The 8,711-nt window shown below is 50.5% G+C and overlaps 1 protein-coding gene across 16 annotated transcripts in view; it reads left to right on the top strand.

Annotated features, from left to right (window-relative positions):
* Positions 1-396: 396 nt before the first annotated feature.
* The window catches only part of KIF1B (kinesin family member 1B), a gene marked incomplete at its 3' end in the record, with an annotated part of 308,482 nt that continues 300,167 nt past the window's right edge, over positions 397-8,711 (top strand). For all 16 annotated transcript variants that reach the window (XM_082274494.1, XM_082274493.1, XM_082274505.1 and 13 more), the window contains exon 1: positions 397-540. The remainder of the gene's footprint in view (positions 541-8,711) is intronic.

Raw genomic sequence — 8,711 nt, 5'->3', positions numbered from 1 at the left:
GTGGGGGTCCCCGCTCCGGTGTTCTGGGTGGGGGTCCCCGTTCCTATAGCTACACTCCAGGTGGGGGTCCTGGTCCCCCTGTTATGCTCCCCTAGTACCTAGTCACGTGTCCTTTGTATGCCCCCTCCCCCAGCCCCGGATGGGGGTCACAGCCGGCATTCTCTTTATTACTCCCATAAATTGGTGCTGATGCTGCGTCTGCACCGGCCGCCTCTGCCGCACCACCCCATCCCGACCGCCAGAGGGCAGCAGTCTCCCCTCCCTACGCGCATCCGCAATCTCCGCAGCTCAGGACGTCACCTCCCGCTCCACCTCTCTCACCCTCTCATTGGCTCTCTGCTGACCAGCTCGCTCGAGGATTGGCCATGAGGGCCATCATTCATAGGAGGCGGGCGGGGCGTTCCGGCGCTGGCTCGGCTGGGCTCTGGGGGCCTCAGTCAGAGTCAGTCAGCGGAGGAGGACGGAGCGTACCCCGCACAGTGCCGCACGGTCCCGGCCTATCCCCTCCATGGCTGCAGCCACAGCCGCCCCCTGCTCACGGTGAGTCCGCATGGCAGCAGGACCGCGCCTCCTATCGCGGGAGGGGGTCGTGATAGAGGGTGGGGTGTGGCATCGCGACTGCGTGACGTCATGTGACGTCACTGCGCCCATCACAACAAATGAGGGTGGAATGTCACCCTATCTTCACCGACACCCACATTACATCATCTGTAGGGTGACATCCGGGTGACAGATGACAGGACACTGGGTGACAGCAGGGGGACAAATGACAGGACACTGGGTGACCTATGACAGGACACTGGGTGGTATCTGGGTGACAGATGACAGGACACTGGGTGACACCAGGGGGACAGATGACAGGACACAGGGTGATAGCGTGACAGATGACAGGACACTGGGTGGTATCTGGTTGACCTATGACAGGACACTGGGTGACCTATGACATCACACTGGGTGACACCAGGGGGGCAGATGACAGGACAATGGGTGACAGATGACAGGGCATTGGGTGATATCTGAATGGTGGATGACAGGTCTTTGGGTGATATCTGGGTGACAGATGACAGGACACTGGGTGATATCTATGACAGATGACAGGACTCTGGGTGACAGATGACAGGGCATTGGGTGATATCTGGGTGACAGATGACAGGACGCTGGGTGATATCTATGACAGATGACAGGACGCTGGGTGATATCTATGACAGATGACAGGACGCTGGGTGATATCTGGGTGACAGATGACAGGGCATTGGGTGATATCTGGGTGACAGATGACAGGACATTGGGTGATAGGGGGACAGATGACAGGACAATGGATGACACCAGGGTGACAGATGACAGGTCATTGGGTGATATCTGGGTGACAGATGACAGGACACTGGGTGATATCTGGGTGACAGATGACAGGACACTGGGTGATATCTGGGTGACAGAAGACAGGACACTGGGTGATATCTGGGTGACAGAAGACAGGACTCTGGGTGAGAGATGACAGGACGCTGGGTGATATCTGGTGACAGATGACAGGGCACTGGGTGATATCTATGAGAGATGACAGGCCACTGGGTGATATCTGGGTGACAGATGACAGGACGCTGGGTGATATCTATGACAGATGACAGGACGCTGGGTGATATCTGGGTGACAGATGACAGGGCATTGGGTGATATCTGGGTGACAGATGACAGGACATTGGGTGATAGGGGGACAGATGACAGGACAATGGATGACACCAGGGTGACAGATGACAGGTCATTGGGTGATATCTGGGTGACAGATGACAGGACACTGGGTGATATCTGGGTGACAGATGACAGGACACTGGGTGATATCTGGGTGACAGAAGACAGGACACTGGGTGATATCTGGGTGACAGAAGACAGGACTCTGGGTGAGAGATGACAGGACGCTGGGTGATATCTGGTGACAGATGACAGGGCACTGGGTGATATCTATGAGAGATGACAGGCCACTGGGTGATATCTGGGTGACAGATGACAGGACGCTGGGTGATATCTATGACAGATGACAGGACGCTGGGTGATATCTGGGTGACAGATGACAGGGCATTGGGTGATATCTGGGTGACAGATGACAGGACATTGGGTGATAGGGGGACAGATGACAGGACAATGGATGACACCAGGGTGACAGATGACAGGTCATTGGGTGATATCTGGGTGACAGATGACAGGACACTGGGTGATATCTGGGTGACAGATGACAGGACACTGGGTGATATCTGGGTGACAGAAGACAGGACACTGGGTGATATCTGGGTGACAGAAGACAGGACACTGGGTGATATCTGGGTGACAGAAGACAGGACTCTGGGTGAGAGATGACAGGACGCTGGGTGATATCTGGTGACAGATGACAGGGCACTGGGTGATATCTATGAGAGATGACAGGCCACTGGGTGATATCTGGGTGACAGATGACAGGACGCTGGGTGATATCTATGACAGATGACAGGACGCTGGGTGATATCTGGGTGACAGATGACAGGACACTGGGTGACAGATGACAGGACGCTGGGTGATATCTGGGTGGCAGTTGTCACACTGCTGCACTGTGGTTTGGGGCTGCCTGGTTATATATAACTTAGTATGTGATCTGTACTATTATTATTGTCCTGTGTAGAGGAAGGCCATGGACCCTGTGTAAAGGAAAGCCATGGACCCTGTGTAGAGGAAAGCCATGGACCCTGTGTAGAGGAAAGCCATGGACCCTGTGTAGAGGAAAGCCATGGACCCTGTGTGGAGGAAGGCGGTAGGCAATGGATGCTGTGTAGAGGAAGGCGGTAGGCCATGGACCCTGTGTAGAGGAAGGCCATGGACCCTGTGTAGAGGAAGGCGGTAGGCCATGGACCCTGTGTAGAGGAAGGCGATGGATGCTGTGTAGAGGAAGGCGGTAGGCCATGGACCCTGTGTAGAGGAAGGCGATGGATGCTGTGTAGAGGAAGGCGGTAGGCGATGGATGCTGTGTAGAGGAAGGCGGTAGGCGATGGATACTCTGTGGAGGACGGAGGTAGGCGATGGATGCTCTGTAGAGGAAGGCGGTAGGCGGCAGGCGATGGATGCTGTGTAGAGGAAGGCGGTAGGCGATGGATGCTCTGTGGAGGAAGGCGGTAGGCGATGGATGCTCTGTGGAGGAAGGCGGTAGGCGATGGATCCTGTGTGGAGGAAGGTGGTAGGCGATGGATCCTGTGTAGAGGAAGGCGATAGGCGATGGATGCTGTGTAGAGGAAGGCGGTAGGTGATGGATGCTGTGTAGAGGAAGGCGGTAGGCGATGGATGCTGTGTAGTGGTAGGCGATGGATGCTGTGTAGTGGAAGGCGGTAGGTGATGGATGCTGTGTAGAGGAAGGCGATAGGCGATGGATGCTGTGTAGTGGTAGGCGATGGATGCTGTGTAGAGGAAGGCGGTAGGCGATGGATGCTGTGTAGTGGAAGGCGGAAGGCGATGGATCCTGTGTAGAGGAAGGTGGTAGGCGGTGGATCCTGTGTAGAGGAAGGCGGTAGACAGTAGATCCTGTGAAGAGGAAGGCGGTAGACGGTAGATCCTGTGTAGAGGAAGGCGGTAGGCGGTGGATCCTGTGTTGAAGAAGGCGGTAGGCGGTGGATCCTGTGTTGAAGAAGGCGGTAGGCGGTGGATCCTGTGTAGAGGAAGGCGGTGGATCCTGTGTAGAGGAAGGCGGCAGGCGGTGGATCCTGTGTAGAGGAAGGCGGCAGGCGGTGGATCCTGTGTAGAGGAAGGCGGCAGGCGGTGGATCCTGTGTAGAGGAAGGCGGCAGGCGGTGGATCCTGTGTAGAGGAAGGCGGTAGGCGGTGGATCCTGTGTAGAGGAAGGCGGTAGGCGGTGGATCCTGTGTAGAGGAAGGCGGTGGATCCTGTGTAGAGGAAGGTGGTAAGCGGTGGATCCTGTGTAGAGGAAGGCGATGGATCCTTTGTAGAGGAAGGAGGAAGGCGATGGATCCTGTGTAGAGGAAGGAGGAAGGCGATGGATCGTGTGTAGAGGAAGGAGGAAGGCGATGGATCCTGTGTAGAGGAAGGAGGAAGGCGATGGATCCTGTGTAGAGGAAGGAGGAAGGCGATGGATCCTGTGTAGAGGAAGGAGGAAGGCGATGGATCGTGTGTAGAGGAAGGCGGTAGCCGATGATTCTCTGGAAATCAGATCAGAATTCCCCAATATCTCCCTCCGGATATGCAGAATTCTCTTTATTCATTCCACACATCTCATGAGTCACACTGATCACATCTAAGTGTATGCAAAATCTGTATACCCCCTATTCCTACCCCCCATATCATCCACTTACCCCCCCCCATATCATCCACCTATACCCCCCATATCATCTACCTATACCCCCCATATCATCTACCCATCCCCCTGTCATCCACCTTTCCTCTCATATTGTCTCCCTATCCATTTGTATCATCCACCTATCCCAATCCTCCCATATCATCTATCTATCCTCCCATACCGTCCACCTGTCCTCATATCATCCGCCGATCCCTCCATATCACCCTCCTATCATCTATCTGTATCCGGATTTGAGTCGGGAAGTGCAAGTTATTACCATCATACACTATTCTTCATATCACACCTGTCTTTCTTTCTTTCAATCCAATATACACTATATTACCAAAAGTATTGGGACGCCTGCCTTTACACACACATGAACTTTAATGGCACCCCAGTCTTAGTCCGTAGGGTTCAATATTGAGTTGGCCCACTCTTTGCAGCTATAACAGCTTGAACTCTTCTGGGAAGGCTGTCCACAAGGTTTAGGAGTGTGTCTATGGGGATGTCTGACCATTCTTCCAGAAGAGCATTTGTGAGGTCAGGCACTGATGTTGTTGGACGAGAAGGCCTGACTCGCAGTCTCCGCTCCAATTTATCCCAAAGATGTTCTATTGGGTTGAGGTCAGGACTCTGTGCAGGCCAGTCAAGTTCCTCCATCTCAAACTCGCTCATCCATGTCTTTATGGACCTTGCTTAGTGTATATTTTTCTATCTCGCATATCTCTCTCTTTCTCTGTATCGCATACGTTTTTCTCTCTTGCTGTCATGTATCTCTCTCATATAAGTTTTTCTCTCTCTTTCTCTCGACTCTGTCTCTCGTCTCTGTCTCTCGTCTCTCTCTCCTCTCTGTCTCTCGTCTCTCTCTCCTCTCTGTCTCTCGTCTCTCTCTCCTCTCTCTCCTCTCGTCTCTCTCTCTCTCGTCTTTCGTCTCTCTCTCTCGTCTTTCGTCTCTCTCTCTCGTCTTTCGTCTCTCTCTCTCGTCTTTCGTCTCTCTCTCTCGTCTTTCGTCTCTCTCTCTCGTCTTTCGTCTCTCTCTCTCGTCTTTCGTCTCTCTCTCTCGTCTTTCGTCTCTCTATCTCTCGTCTTTCGTCTCTCTCTCTCTCGTCTTTCGTCTCTCTCTCTCGTGTCTCTCTCGTCTTTCGTCTCTCTCTCTCTCGTCTTTCGTCTCTCTCTCGTGTCTCTCTCGTCTTTCGTCTCTCTCTCGTGTCTCTCTCTCTCTCGTGTCTCTCTCGCGTCTCTCTTTCGTCTCTTTCTCGTGCCTCTCTCTCTCGTCTCTCTCTCGTCTCTCTCGTCTCTCTCTTTTGTGTCTCTCTCTCGTCTCTCTCTTTTGTGTCTCTCTCTCTCTCGTCTCTCTCTTTTGTGTCTCTCTCTCTCTCGTCTCTCTCTTTTGTGTCTCTCTCTTTTGTGTCTCTCTCTTTTGTGTCTCTCTCTTTTGTGTCTCTCTCTCGTCTCTCTCTTCTCTCTCTCGTGTCTCTCTCTCTCTCTCGTCTCTCTCTCTCGCGTCTCTCTTTCGTCTTTCTCGTGTCTCTTTAGTCTCTCTCGCGTCTCTCTCTCTTTCTCTCGTCTCTTTCTCGTGTCTCTCTCTCTCTCTCGTCTCTCTCGTCTCTCTCTCTCTCGTCTCTCTCTCTCGTCTCTCTCTCTCGTGTCTCTCTCTCTCGTCTCTCTCTCTCGTGTCTCTCTCTCTCGTGTCTCTCTCTCTCGTGTCTCTCTCTCGTGTCTCTCTCTCGTGTCTCTCTCTCTCGTGTCTCTCTCTCTCGTGTCTCTCTCTCTCGTGTCTCTCTCTCGTGTCTCTCTCTCGTGTCTCTCTCTCTCGTCTCTCTCTCGTGTCTCTCTCTCCTCTTTCTCTCGTGTCTCTCTCTCTCTCGTCTCTCTCCTCTCTCTCGTCTCTCTCTCTCGTCTCTCTCCTCTCTCTCGTCTCTCTCTCCATCACATGTCTCTCCTCTCTTCCTCAGATATCTCTCATAGGGTAGCCATGTAGAGCCCACACCTAGGTAGAAATGCTGGGAGGGATCCTGCGCTCTGCAGTGGATTGCACTGATTGCTGTAGCAGTTCTGTATTGTAGCAGTTCTGTATTGTAGCAGTTCTGTATTGTAGCAGTTCTGTATTGTGGATGTCAGTAATGTGTATTTCAGGTTTATGTTGGTATTTCACCCGTCTCTCTGCATTAACCCCTCACCTCCTGTGTGGTGTGGCGCCCAGCAGATGCACCTCGTCCCCTAGGCCCTTGCGTATGGTGTCACCCCACCTCTCAGACACAGAGCCTGCTGGGGAATTAGTTATCCAGCCTGCAGTTTCTGTTTGCCTGGGAGATTTATTTTCTGGGGGGGTGAATGTGGATTTGATGGAGTCCGGCGCTGTGGGCAGGCCAGGGATTCCTCTATCCCCGGGGTGTTGCAGTCACATAGGTTGCAGATCTGGCTTGTTCCTTTTTTTATGGTGCATTTCCCTGGGGTGGACCCTGAGTGCAGCCCCTCCGCAGTGTCTTAACCCTTTCAGCAGCCGGCCAGCCCCTCCAGGCTCAATCAGTTTGCAGCAAGAGAGATCTAGCCGTGTAAATGCATTCTCTTGGCTCCACCACCCGATTCCATGGGATTTTTTTTTTTTTTTTTCTCTGCATCCATATTTTATTCCAGCATAAGCAGACATCTGATCCGTCATAAAAAGCTGCCGGGCCAAATGAGCCTTACAGATGTTTTCCTGGACTCCATCCCTGAGCTGGAGCAGCCATGTTAAGTGAAAGCCCAAGATGGCAGCAGTCTCCAGTTGTCAGGCCTTGCTGCCTCTCCTGCTGACAATCCGGGGGTCAGTCGTTAAAATAAAAAATCCTTCCAGTGTTATCATCTCTGATTATCCCCCATCGCCATCTTCCAATCTCATAATATTCTCGCAATCTCTGATGTTTAACCCTTAGAACTCATTTTACATCCCAGTTCAACGTGCCGGCCTGTAGTGTCTGCTCAGTGTATAAACAGGGGTGCCTGGCTGGTGGGGGTTGCACAGACTTTGTACAGGATGAGATTGCACAGCTGTCAGATCATCCAACCGCTGTTGGTTGCAATGGCCCTCATTGTCTAAATACCAACATTTTCACTTTTTTTTTTTTTTTATCTGAATGTAGAGCTTCAAATTTGTCACACCTATGTAAACATTTCCGAATATTTCTAAATGTCAGAGCGTTTTCAGCGCACTTTTTATAGGTCACTGGCATCGCCATTTAAATATTCTAAATTTAGTGTTCATTGGTTATTTTTAGTATAAGTAGGATCTGATGTTTGTTTATTGATGATCAAATTTGTGATAATTGGGATGGTGCCATTGATGTCCATAGGCTGAGATTTGACATGCGATTTGACCTGTCAAATAGCGCTAATATGTGAACAGGGGATTATTGTCAAAGCTTAACCACTTCTGGACCGGAAAATTTTCCCCCCTAATGACCAGGCCATATTTTGCGATTCGGCACTGCATTACTTTAAGGCCCGTACACACGTGCAGATTGTCGGCCGAAAAGATTCGGCCGACGACCGATTTTCGGCTTGTTAGTGTGATGCTTCCGACAGCCGACAGCGCACTTTCGGTCGAACAGAATCTGTCGTGCAAGCATTAAAATTTTTGTATGCCGACACCAGAACGGCCAATTGTTCGCCAGTCAGTACAGATTTCGGCCGACAGACAGCAGATTTGCAAGACTGGGCATGCTCAGAAAAAAAAAAACACACGGAAAGTTAATCATCACATGATTGTTGGCCGACAAAATTCGTGTGCAGTCTTTTGCAGTTTTCAACAGACACGACAGCCCTGGACAAAAGACGGCCGATTGTTCGGCCGACGATCGGTACGTGTGTACGGGGCTTCAACGGACAATTCCGCGGTTGTGCAACACTGTACTCAAATAAAATTGATGTCTTTTTTTCCCCCCACAAACAGAGCTTTCTTTTGGTGGTATTTGATCACCTGTGCGATATTTATTTATTTTTTTTTATTTTTATTTTTAGCTCTATAAACAAAAAAAGCAACAATTCTGAAAAAAAACCCCAATATTTTTCACATTCTGCTATATAACATTCTCAAAAAAAAAAATTTAAAAATCAAAATTTTTTAACATTTTAGGCCAATTTGTTTTCTGCTACATATTTTTGGTAAAAAAAAATTCACAATAAGCGTATTTTGATTGGTTTGCGCAAAAGTTATTGCGTCTACAAACTACGGGAAAGATTTGTCATTTTTATTGTTTTTTTTTTTTTTTACTAGTAATGGCGGCGATCTGTAATTTTTAGTGGGACTGCGACATTACGGCGGACAGATCGGACCCCTAACTGACATTTTTGACACTTTTGGGGGGACCAGTGACATTACTACAGTAATCAGTGCTAAAAATATGCACTGTCACTGTACTAATGACA

The sequence above is a fragment of the Pelophylax lessonae genome (assembly GCF_965119305.1).
Source record: "Pelophylax lessonae genome assembly, chromosome: 12".
NCBI lineage: Eukaryota > Metazoa > Chordata > Amphibia > Anura > Ranidae > Pelophylax > Pelophylax lessonae.
The sequence above is the reverse complement of the archived record's forward strand: the minus strand, read 5'-3'. Positions and strand labels throughout refer to the sequence as shown.